General features: G+C 35.4%; 1 pseudogene; it reads right to left on the bottom strand.

Moving 5' to 3' along the window:
* Positions 1-390: 390 nt before the first annotated feature.
* Positions 391-1,253, bottom strand: LOC138171312 (triosephosphate isomerase pseudogene; annotated as a pseudogene).
* Positions 1,254-13,631: the final 12,378 nt, after the last annotated feature.

The following is a 13,631-nucleotide window of genomic DNA, read 5'->3' as shown; positions in this document are numbered from 1 at the left end:
TAAAGTTGTTTCTTTGAAAAAGAAAAATTATGTTAATTGCGTTTACTTGATTTTAGTCTTCTTCTTAAAAATTCAAATTTACTGTCCTGTTTGTTATTTGTTTTTTAGTCATGGAAAGTAGAACACCACCTACCCTGAAATCTACATTATTCTCAATAAGTAATTTTCCCCTATAACTTTTTTTTGGCTTCTTTCAAATTTACAATAATTGGAGAAAGGCCTGATCCATAGGAGGAAGGACTGAGGAACTGAGAACTATGGCACACAATCTATATGGTAGAGGAAGGTGTAGCTTGAATTGGACCATGGGGAGAGGGGAATCAGCATCCCAATCACATGGGAGGGTGAAGGGTAAACCAGATTTATGTAGCAGTGTCCCAGCTCTGTATGTCAGAGAGCCAAACAAAGGGCTAAGTTTCTGGCTTGAATTATGTCCAGGAATTCAGGCCTAAAGGAAGCACCCACCAGGAAGTCATCCACATCAGTCTGGAATGCCAGATCCTTGCAGTTGGCCCTGGTCACAGAGCCTCCACAAATGATCCTGGTAGATTGTGATACAGGTTCTGAGACATGGGTCTTAAGCCAACACCAAACCTTCTCATGTACTCCGGGGCCTGTTGGGGCATAACTGTCCAGTACCAATAGCCCAGACTAGCTCATAGCCTAGGACGACATTGTACCAGTCCTTCATGTTATCTGCAATGGCCTTGGTATGATCAAAAACAACCTTCTCAGTGATTCCAGCTTCCCTTTTCATCCACATTCTCACCAATACAGGCAATCACTCCTAGGCCTTCTGACAGTCCATGGGCTACCTTCTGGCCAATGAGCTCATCTAACTCTCTAAAGATATGTCTCCTTTCAGAATGTCCTAGGATCACCCAGTTCACTCCACTGTCCTTAATCATGGCAGGACTGATCCCCCCAGTAAATGTGCCCTTGGCCACTTTCGTAGGAGTTCTGAGCCACTGCACCAATTTTGCATACAATTTCTGATGAACAAAGTCAAGGTAGATAGCAGGACTCCACATACCGTTTTGGTGTTTTGAGGCACCTTGGCCCCATTGATTGAAGAGAAGTGCTCCCCAGATACTTCTTGGCCCTATTCATCTTTTCCAATTGTATTGTTGAAGAACTTACAAGATGCCATGGCTTGTTGGTATCAGGCAGTGACTCTGGAGGAGATTGAAGGTCTGCAGTAGTGCATAGCCCCCCTATACCATTTTACTTACCACTTGGGCAGGGAAAATCATTTATGTGTCATCAAAATTGCTAACTTGCTCATATTACAAGTTCAAGGAAGGAGTTTCATTATAGTTGTTGTCCCTATGAAAATAAGAAAGACCATGTGGAGCAGAGCAAAGATGGTAGAGTAAAAGCAGAAACTTGGTGTAAGCCTAGACACCATCTTTCAGGAAATTATCAAGCAAAATTGCCCTGATAATCTAGAACCAGAGTGCAAAATAGGAATTGAAATAATTCACTGATTGCCTCTTGAAAAAGATCCCCAAAACAAACCTACTAGGAATATTATAGTCAAATTCCAGAGTTCCCAGGTCAAGGAGAAAATATTACAAGCAGTCAGGTAGAAAAAAATTGAGTATTGTGGAAAGCAATCAGCATAATAAAAGACCTAAAAGTTTCTATATTAAGGAATCAAAGGGCTTGGAATATTATATTCCATAGGTCAAAGAACCTAAGACTAAAAGCAAGAATTACCTACCCAGCAAAACTGAGTATAATGCTTCAGGGGGAAAATATGGTCATTCAATTAAATAAAGGATTTTCAAGCATTCCTGATGAAAAAACCAGAGCTGAACAGAAAATTTGACTTTCAAATACAAGAAGCAAGAGAAGCATGAGAAGGTAAACAGTAAAAAAAAAAATCATAAGGAATTTATTAAAGTTCAACTATTTATATTCTTACATGGAAAATGATCATTTGTAAATCATAAGACTTTTCTCAGTATGAGGATAGTTGAAGGGAATATATATGTGAATACATACACACATATATGCATACATACATAGATATATTTGTATGTATAGGAGGGTGTATGTGTACATAAATATATATGTAAGTGTGGGCATATGTATGTTCATAAATAATGAACAAAAAAATGAAGAGGTAAGAGAAGAATTTATTGGGAGGAAAAAGGGAGAGATAGAATAGGGTAAATTATCTCATATAAAAGAGGCAAGAGAAAACTGTTACAATGGAGGGGAAGAGCAGGAAGGTGAAACGTAATGGGTCAACCTTACTCTCATTGAATTTGTATTAAGGAGGGAATAACATACACACTCATTTGGGTATCTTACACTTCAAGGAAGTAGGGGTGAAGGGCAAGACAAGGGAGATGATACAAGGGAGGGCAGATTGGAGGAGGGGTAGTTAGAAGCACACACTTTTGAAAAGAGACAGTGTCAAATTAGAAAATAGAATAAGTGGGAAGAGGGTTAGGATGGAGGGAAATATAGTTTTTAACAATATATCTATTATGGAAACATTTTGTGTAACTACACATGTACAACATATAATGAATTGCTTATCTTCCCAGGGAGGGTTGGAGGGATGGAATAAGGGAAAGAATCTAGAAATTAAAGTTTATGAAATATTTAAGAGAAATTATTTTTACATCCAACTGGAAAGTAAGATATATAGGCACTGGATTATAGAAATCAATCTTGCCCTACTAGAAAGTTAGGGGAGTGATGGGGGAGGACATAAGAGAAAAAATTGAGTTAAGGGGTATTCAGTAGGCTTGCTATTTTCAGGTTGGGGTAGCAGAAAGATGGGGAGAAAAACTGTAACTCAAAATCTTGTGCAATGAATGTTGAAAACTAAAAATTAATAAATAAGGTTTTTTTTAAAAAGAAGACCATGTAAAGTTGTTAGAGGGGAAGACCATAGAGGAATTTTCTCCAAGAGTAGAAGGAAAAAACTGTTTCTGTTAGGGTTTAAATTAAATTTCATTACGGCTGAGTTTTCATTTTTTAAAAGTATAAAAGAAAATCTCAAGTATTACAGAAAAAAATTGATTTCTCTGGCTGAAGGAGGGATTCGTTTCTTTCTTAGGGTAAGGACAAGAGGGGAAAGTAGTCATTTAAGTTTTGTCCTAGAAATTGTACTATTTTTCTAAGCATGAAAATAAATGTGATACAACATATTATAGTTGGTAGCTAAAATGGAATTAGAAGAGGAAATGGGGGACAGGGATTAAAGAATGAGAAATTATCTTCCTTCTATTAAGTTTTTCCCCCACAGGAAATTTAGTGTTCGACATAAATCAGCCACCATATTTTTTCAAGGAAAAAATACATAGTTGAGTATATCTACTCTTTTTGATATTTTGTGATCTTGATATATCTTAATAAAAGAATAGGGAAAGTAAATCAAGAGACAAAACTAACACCAAATTCAGAGGGTTAAAAAATAAAAAATTTAATATATATTTTTTTGCCTTTTGGAGGGCAATTGGGGTTAAGTAACTTGCCCAAGGTTACACGGCTAGTTTTTTTTTGGGGGGGGGTGTATTAAGTGTCTGACGCCAGCACCGAACTCGGGTCCTCCTGACTCGGGGCCGGCGCTTTATTCACTGAGCCACCTAGCCGCCCAAATTTAATATATTTTAAAAGGTAACAAAGTTCTTCTATAACAAGCAATTTATATATTTTAATTGAAGTTGAAATCTAATTCAAAATCCTCTTTGACAGAACAGAGCATAGAGACATATAACAAATTTTCTACTATTAATTTCTCATTTTTAAATTTTTTATTAAAATATTTTTTAAAATGTATATTTCATAATCCCTTTAATATATCTCAGATGAATATTCTCTCCTTTTTTCCATCTTGCCTAGTCATACTTTAAATTTTGAGATAGGTACTTAAATGTTCACATTGAGTCTGTCTTAATGTATGAAATAAAATAGCAATACACATATAAAAGATATGGAAAATAAACAGAAGAACAAATGATCTATTATAGACTTACCAGAGATAGTGAATTGATTTTGATTTTTGTACCATAAACTTAATGTCTGATTTGGAAGAGGAATTCACTCTTTTGCAGGTTAAACAATATTAAACATTAAAGTATATCCATCATTTAATCCTATAAGCATATATGGAACTTTGTATTTTATCCTAGTTGAAATTTTAATGGGTTATACCATTCTAGGAAGGAGCCAGCATTATGAAACTTCTGAATACTTGAGGTCCATGAGAATGACATATAGTAATGCTATTGGGATATACCATTTTTTATTAAAGTCAATTTGACAAGCTCATATGCTAATAACAAAGCATTGGAATCTTGCATTCACCTCAGTAAGAGAGCAAATAAGGGAAAAGGTAATAATGAGGGTATCTCTTGCTAAATATGGAAGCTTATGATTGGTCATGAAGATATTTTCAAACCTTTAGTCCATGCTGCAAATTACTGACTGGGAAAGAGCAATAGTAATAAATGATAACAACTGTTTTAGGTGTTATTCATCAAACTTGCTAAATACCATCAGTGGGTGCAATATTTCTAATACTGGCTTTTCTAAAAATATAAAATCTGAATAATTTATTAGTTCCTAGGTGGGCTTAGTGAATACTATTTCAAAGCAAAGTGCAGAACTCTGGATAGCCAGCTCCCATTGACTTTAATCAAAGTTTATAAACATAATGAATTAGTACCAGATAATGTGAACAAAATGAATCAAGCAACCAGCCCTTATGGTAAAAGCCTCCACAAGCATTATTTTACACAACTCACCTATCAGATCATGGCACAAAAAAACACAAAAATAGAACCTCACTGCTCAAAGGAAGATGTCCCTCATATATCAGGTGATTCAAAGCCTTTGCCATAGAGAGATGAGGCAATACATGAGATTTACCCTAAAGTCTTTTGATTATAGATAGGAAAAATAATTCTATATTTTACAAGAGGAAGATTGGCTATATTGAAATAAATTATACTGAAATAACAGTTGCAAAGTTGAGAGTAATTAAAATTTAGTGAGAAAATAAATTGTATTCCTTTTTTTTTTTGAGGGAGGAAGTTAGGGCATTTGGGGTTAATTGACTTGCCCAAGGTCACAAAGCTAGTAAGTGTTAAGTGTCTGTGATAGTAATGGAATATAAAGATCCCCCTGTATTGGCTAGGTTTTCAAATTGATTGTGTTAAAACCCAGAGCTTGTTAATCCCACCTGTGGAATGGACTTGTTGAGGGTGAAAAGAGAGTCCTGAAATGGGAGAAGCTGGTGATGTAGATTTGGAGAGACACGAGAGAGAGGCAGAAGAACTTTTTGAAAGCAGCACCCTCGTGGAGGCAGAGAGAGACTGAGAGGATTGCTGAGGGCCACTTTGAATTACCCTGGACTTTTGAGACTTGCCCCTGGAGCTGCCAAGGACAGAGGAGACTTGGCTGTTTTGCTGGAACAAAGATTGCTGAGAACTTGCCTCCTGTCAAGATGAAGCAAAGACCTCCATTTGGGTATTAAGTGCAGTGCTTAAACTTGTAACTCTGGGGTAGATTCAATTGTGATCCAGGGGTGGGGAACTTTTGACGTTTTTGTGCTCTATGATTCAACAAATGAAGGTACTTTACTTATGATTGGAAACTAATCTCCATTTGAGAAGAGGGGCTTTGTGATGGACTAAATGAAGGTACAGCCTAGGGATGGAGTAGTATTTAGAACAGGGACTTTGTAATTGATTGAATGAATGTAAGGTCCTGGGGTGGGGTAGTACTTGGAGATTATTTAACCATACTTAGTAAATGCTGTATTTTAAATGATGTCATATTTTGATCTTCTCTCTTCTTAATTTGTCACTGAATAAAATGGAGTGCACCTATGCTAGTATTTTGAACCTTGGGAAGTTGCCTTTGCTTGACATTACATTACAGTGTCTGGGGTCAGATTTGAATTCAGGTCCTTCTGACTCCAGGTCTGGTGCTCTACTCATTGCACCACCCAGCTGCCACTATTTTATTTCTTAATGACAGAAAAGATCATGTGTCCTGAAATATCAAAATATTTATAGAATCTTGATTCTGAAATTAATCTTAGATCAATAATTTGTCTATATTTACTTTTCAGTGATGACTTTGGCCACTCCACATAATTCAAGGAAACTATTGATAGATTAAATTTACAATAATTTCCAATAAATTACTTTCTTCTTTATTCTTTAAAGATCTGAAAATAATCTGAGACTCTTTAATAGCAGACTTTAACTTATAAATTTATAACATAATCAGGGATGGCTATATTTTATTATTTCAAATTTAACATATATTTTTGTTTTCTTATTTTAATATAGTATTTATCTCTGTGGTTATCATATTTTAAAACTTCTGAAAACTGCTATATTTCTACAAAGATTTAAATGGAATAATTACATGAAATATTATTTTGTCTGACTATACATATATACACGTCAAAATTGATGTTTTAGGGAAAATCCTAGCTGAAATTCTTTTCAGAAATCTGTGGACTGTGTCATTTCTAAGTAATTGTGATATATGCTACCTTCTCTTTAGAAGCATTTTGGCTTGATGTGTTGTTATTTTCCTCATTTGACTTGAAGAAAATTTGGTAGAATAAGAAAAAAAAACTCTGAGAGGAATGAGTGCTGAATTTTTGGTGCTTTGCTTTCCCAGTCCTATAATAATGAGATTTGGTGAAAGATCACAAAAAAAAGAATGTCTGTAGGAGGGTGAAAGAGATAGAGTGCTGATCCCAAGCAATGTAATTACAAATGTGTTCTTGTAGGAGGATCCTGTCTTCTCTTTGATTTCACGGATGGTTGGGATTTCCTATTTCAGGTTATGGGAACTAATATGTTGGCTTATCCAAAAATTGCCTGTTCCTCTTGATGTGGGTTTTGTGCTAGACATGAACAATCTTTCTTGAGCTACTGTATGTTAAATAATTAATATTCTCATTGAGTTAGATCCTGAAGAGTAATTATGAGGCTTTGAGTATTCCACTGACTAAATTCTTGATAATAAACTAGAAACTTATTTTCAAATAAGACGATTAAAATGAGAAGTTTGTAAAAAAAAAAAAACTTGCCCCTACTCAGATCTCTTCCAGATCTCTGAGACAAAACAAGGCTTAATGAATCCAAAGAAGCCTTATAAATTTAATAGGCTTGTTTTTCATAGCAACCTTCCAGGTTCTTTTCAGTTTGGGTTGACTCCAGGAAAAATTGGAAAGAAGCAAAACTCCCCCTGGCCTTTTGGACATGATTTATAACAAACATCAAGGTTTAAAATTAGTTTGTTGCTGAAATTTCCCTGAAAGTCAAGACCCCTTAGGAAATTACTCTCCTGCCTGAGACTTGGATGAACTAGTCCATGAATTACAACCCAAAGAAAACTTTCATGAAGAGGAAACTAGAAAGGCAACTAAAGAATATGGTAAAAAGAATTTATGAATATACAATAGTCTCTAGTTTCCATAAGTGAATGCACTCCTCCTCCAAATTATCATATACATACTTACTTATGTATGTGTTGTCTATACTAATAGAATGTAAGTTTCTTGAAGGCAGGAGCTATTTTATTCTTGTCTTTGTGTTCTTGGGTATTTAGCTTAGTGAATAGAAGCTAATTAAGGTTACTGCTTAATTGATTTCTTTAGAATCCTAGGAAATTCCATATCACCTGAATTACTCTTGGGACATGGATTTGTGAACCTAGAATTTGTACCATAATGACTTTTTCACTTTTTTTATCTGACTTTTCAGTATTTCAGGAGATTGTTGAACAAGAGACAATCAAGAGTCAAACTAAAAATTCTAGCAGCTCATTGCAACTAGATCTTTTCTCTAACAAAACGTATTCCCCTTAAGCAAGATTTAAACTTAAGAAAACAAATTAACTCAGGTAGCTTATAGATCATTTTACACAGAACAAAGCTGAGGCAAACATGGTTAAGTGGCTTGCCCATAGTCACACAGACACAGATGTCTGAGGCCAGATTTGAAATCAGGGACTTCATTTAGAATTACTGAACTTTGGTCCTCAAAGAAGCCCAAACAGTTCACAGTTTAGTTGTTTCAGTTGTCTTTGACTCTTCATGACCCCATTTGAGATTTTCTTGGCAAGGCTTCTCTAATGTTTTACTATTTACTTCTCCAGCTCACTTTTATAGATGAAGAGCTGAGAGAACCAGGTTTAAGTGACTTTCACAAGTGATATTGAGGATGACTAGCAGCATTGGTGAGAGGGCTTATAAAGCCCTTTTCAGGGATACACATCCACCTTTGGTGTTCACCTTTCACCTGACTTGTGGTTCCAAGGAACTCCAGCACACACAGAAGCCACACCCTGGTAAAATTGTCTCAGCAGATGAGCTAAACCAGGTTGAGGGTAATTGAAAGGCCATAAACCCATCATTGAGTTAGGAGAATGTGTATTGGAAGCATATGAAAATCTCCCCCAGCAGAGTGGGTGGATGTGACCAAGGGTTCTCCAGTGGCCATGAGAACAGCTTAAGCAAGTGGTGTGGAGTAATCAGACACTAAAGACACCAGTGTCTTCAGCTGCATCCCAGGTCATTGTCTGTCATCCTGACTTTTGTCTTGCCCCTGAACATCAAAGACTCAGGAAGAGAGAGTTACCTGACTGCTTTGTGAAATCCTGCTTCTAAATGCAATTAACTGGCAAGTCAAGACATTACATCCTCATGCCATTGATTCTCTTTTAAAATAAAGGAAAACAACAACAACAGCTAATAACTTAGGACATCATTAGTAATTCAGTAAATCTCCTGCTTTTATAACTCATTTAAATGTCTCTGAAAGATATGTATATTAAAACATTTTATGGAATTGTACTTATTTTTGTTACCTAGGTATCAAAGCAATTTATGGAATGATTTTGGTTGTTGTTCAGTAATTTTTCAGTCATATCTGATTCTATGTGACCTCCTTTGGAGTTTTCTTGGCAAAGATGCAAGAGTGGTTTGCAGTATACTTTTTCCAGATCATTTTAGACATAACAAAGTCGAGGCAAACGTGGTTAAGTGATTTTCCCAGGGTCTCACAGACACAAGTGTCTGAGGGCAGATTTGAAATCAGGAAGATGAATCTTCATGACTCCAGACCCAGCACTCTTTCCGCTGTGCCACCAATCATTGGTGTTCTGTAAACAGAGGGAAACTATTCCTGAGCAAGTGGACAAAAGTTTTGACTTCTTTTCTGGTAATGGGGATGGATTTGCTGTGATACCTCCACAATCTTTTCCTTGTAAGATAACCATTTGACAAGACTACTAATCCTTACCACTGAAGCCTGTCATTGTGGAATACTACTATCCTCCTTTAGCACCACTTAAAACCACTATTAGCACCATTCTCTAAGCACCTCACTAAAACAGGAGATTTATGGACTACATTCCTGATGCCCACTTGTCTCCTTGTCAGTGAATATGAAGCTATTTATCTTAATTATTGGGAAGAAGAGTGCAGCACTTTGGTGTTAGTAGATGCACTCTCTTGTGAGGGGATCCTCTGAAGTATATCATTTCTCTGGGATGTCCTCCATGAATACTATGAGCACTCATAAGGCTAGAAAGGACACCATTGGCAAGAAAATTAAAATGACCATTTTTATTATACTGGATGAATCAGGAAGCAGACAAAAGGTTAAAACAATCTGATTGTATCTTTTCTACACTATAGACTTATGGGATTGGGTGCTATATTATATTGAAAAGAGAAAAATATCTTACGTAATTTCAGTCCAGAAAGTGCTATCTATTCTTGAATCCCCCTATATCTGGGTCTTAGATCCATTCTTTTTGCAGACTTTTAAGTGCCATGATTTATTTTTTGGAAAATGTCATGTTGTCAACCTTTATCCATCTCTATACCTACACCCATGCCTACACTTTACTACTCCTACTATTGCTACTAGTAGTAGTTAGCATTTATATAGCACTTTAAAGTTTGCAAAGTAATTTCTGAATTCCATCTCCCATTATCCACACTTTGACCTTGGGAGTTAGGTATTATTATCATCTCCATTTGATAAATGATGAAACTGAGGCTAAGGAATCCTGAATGACTTAGAGTAACATAGCTAGGATCGGAGGACAGATTTGAATCCAATTCCTTTTGATTCCAAGTGTAAGTCTCTTTCAGTTGTGCCACTTAGCTTCCTTTGGTGCTAATATTATCTTCATTTTACAGATGGGGAAACTGAGGTTAAAAAAGTTTAAGGGATTTGACTAAGGTCACACAGATAGTAAATGAGAATGAGTTTGAATTCAGCTCTTCCTGACTCCACATCTAGCACTCTAGACCTTATGTTACCTAAAATACACCCTACTTCACACTTTCACACTTGATAAAATACATGACATTTCCAGAGTATAGGAGATAAGTTTTGTCTTCAGTCAAGATCTGGGTTCAGGTTGGGCTTCTGCTCATTAGGTGTATGACCCTGGAAAGATATGTAATTTTCTTTGTTCCCTAGACATCTACCTAAAGCTGCAAATTTTAGATAGAAATATTGATTTACCTAAGTGTAGGGAAAGAATTTCAATATCAGAGAATCCCCCATATAGACAGAATCTTAGGGCTAGACCAACTCTCCACTCCTCCCTACCCAAAACACACACACACACACACACACACATACACTCACACACACACACACACACAAAAACTACTTCATACTCCTTCCACACAAAACAGATCACACACATACATAATCACAGCACTTCACAGTTTATCCACAGGGAAACCAGCAGTGGGATCAGAGCACACGTAATTGAGAAGACAGAATAAATTCTCAAAAACAATAACTTTTACCTTAGGCTAAAGTGAGGATAGAGTATGACTGTGCCATAAGATATAAGGAAATATATGATTTCAAAAACACATGGAAAGACATAAGAATTTATGTAGTGATACAAGCAGAAAGAGTGATTTATATTGTAACATCAACATCATCAAAAGGTCACATTTGCGAGCTTTTGTGAAGTGGTGAAGAATGATAAAATATGTAGACTTAGGAGAACATGGCAAAAATAAACAATTTTGAAAACTATAAGAATTGTAATCAACACAATGACTATTCATGAATCCAGAAGACTGATGAGAAAACATGCTGTCCTTTACAGAAAAGAGGTGTGGGCATGCTCCCAATGTGAAATGTATCCACTTTCAGATGAGGTCAATGCACTTTTTATTTTACTTAAGTTTTTTACTGTGTTGGGAATGGTCACATACAAAATGGGAGGAATCTGTGTTTGAAATATAAAATCAAAACTATGAGTAAAACTTTAAGAAAAAATGGAAAGCACCTGAATTGCAATTGAAAGAAAGGTGTGTGAGTGGTGTTTTCTGGGAGATTCCTTCCCCTAATGCCTCTCCCCCTGAAAATTGAAGTGTATGGAGTCAGTTGGAAAAAAAACAGGATAAAATAAGGAGAAAAAGAGCAAGATTCTGGTGGCAAGGATATAAGTTAAAAAAAAATCCTGGGTTCATGTGAGTAATGGTAACTTACCTGTTATGGGACAAAAATATCCCTATGCATCTAAAGAGTATGCTATTATTTTCAAGTCTTTATCACCTGAGATGACTTTTCTAGTGAGGATTTTTTTTTTCCTATCAAGATTTAAATGTAATTTTATTCCAGAAAATCTTTGCATTAGATTTGTGCTATGTCAATAAATTCATAAACATACAGGGCAGAGGGGTACTGTATTACATTTTATCTTCACATTAATATAAGTGCTTGACAGAGTATGACACAGTGATAGCCTTAGAGACCACTAAATTCATTTCATTCACAAAATTGGTATTTTATGAGTAAGAGTGCTTCAGAATCCTCTACTGTCAAGATGCTTACTAAAGGCTGGGCATATGGCCACAAAAGTTCCCAACATCTGTTCATTTCTCTCTTCCTGCTTCCTACCAGAAACCTCTAAAGAAGAAGGCCTCCTTGCTGTGTTATCATCCCCTTCCTCTTTGTTTCTCCACCCCTCCTCTGAATACCCAAAAAGAAGCAGAAAAAAGAGGTTATTTAAATTTGCTCGCATCATGCCCTGCTACTAATTGCTAATGCCCTCAGATGGTTATGCTGTTCTTCTAATTTGGAGTGAATAAAGACCCTTTTGGAGTGAATAAAATCATCTACCTTGATTAGGAAATAAGAGTATGGTTGTACTGCAAAAGTATATTTCAATTTATACTCTTTAAGTTTTATCCAAGGGTCAGGCTGTCTTTTGATGATAGTTTTTTAGGGAAAGTTACACAATTATCTTTGTGAATAAAAACAATTACATGAATAGCAATTTATTTTTGACATTCATTAGCCAACTTTGGCTTTTACCTGCAAATATAATAATGAATTAAAGTGACAAATAATTATTAACCAACTTGTTTACTAAAGGCTTATTCTGATGCCTGATAATGCCACAGTTGTGACTTTGGGTTCAAGAAGGCTATGGTAGCAAAACATATCTCCAGCAGGCTTTTTCAAATTACCTTAATTGACAGTTTTACTGATCTATTTTGTTTTCATATTACAAATATTTTCAGATTACTCCCATTCTGTGCTTGATAATTCTCTTTTAACGTATAAAAGAGTTAAGTAAATCTAACATCACAATGACCTCATCTGAAACATTCTACATGCACAGCAGCCCCTCCTACCACTCTATTTTTTTTAATTAAGAGAAAAGTTTTCCAACTCTATAACCATTCCATTGGGGAAGAAATGAGAAAATCAAAACACTTCTTTATAGTGAATATTCATAGTTAAACAAACAAACAAAAATTCTACCACTATGTGTACACACAGATATATGTATTTACAGTACTCTCTCTCACTACATAAATATATATATACACATGCACATATACACACATATGTATGTATGCATGTACATATGTATGCATACATAGATACATTAACATACATCATATATAATGTAAAATTATATATAATATATAATTCTGTAAATTATATCTATTACCTCTCAGTCAGAAAGCAGATAATATGTTTTATTATCAGCCTTCTGGGTTTGTGTATGACCTTTTTCTTTATAAATTTCAAAGTTTCTTTGTCTTTAAGGTGTTACTGTTGATATATAGATTATTCTCTTGCTTTTGCTCATTTCATTCTTTGTCATTTTCTAAAGTCTCAATTTTGTTTTTGTTTTTAATATATTGATTTTATAGGATAAAATTATCTTCTGGTTCTTCTTTTTACTATATTTTCCATTAATTCCCATAAGCTTTTCCATGTCCCTTCGTAATAATTCATTTCTTCATTTCTTGCTTCATAACAGTATTCCATTGAGTTAATATAGAAGTATTCAGCTGTTCCTGAATTGATTGTCCTTCCTTTAGTCTCCAATTTTTTGACAGCATAAAAAGAACTACAGGGTGGCTAGGTGGTACAGTGAGTAAAGTGTGGCCCCAGAGTCAGGAGGACCATAGTTCACTTCTGGCCTCAGACACTGAACACCCACACACACACACCAAAAAAAAAAACAACAACAACAAAAAAAACTAGCCATGTAACCTTAGGCAAGTTACTGAACCCCAATTGCCCTCCATAAAGCATAGATAGATAGATAGATAGATAGATAGATAGATAGATAGATAGATA

The sequence above is a fragment of the Petaurus breviceps genome, unplaced genomic scaffold (genome assembly GCF_028583685.1).
Source record: "Petaurus breviceps papuanus isolate PSGF00001 unplaced genomic scaffold, PetGlider_PUasm1.0 42, whole genome shotgun sequence".
Taxonomy (NCBI): domain Eukaryota; kingdom Metazoa; phylum Chordata; class Mammalia; order Diprotodontia; family Petauridae; genus Petaurus; species Petaurus breviceps.
The sequence above is the reverse complement of the archived record's forward strand: the minus strand, read 5'-3'. Positions and strand labels throughout refer to the sequence as shown.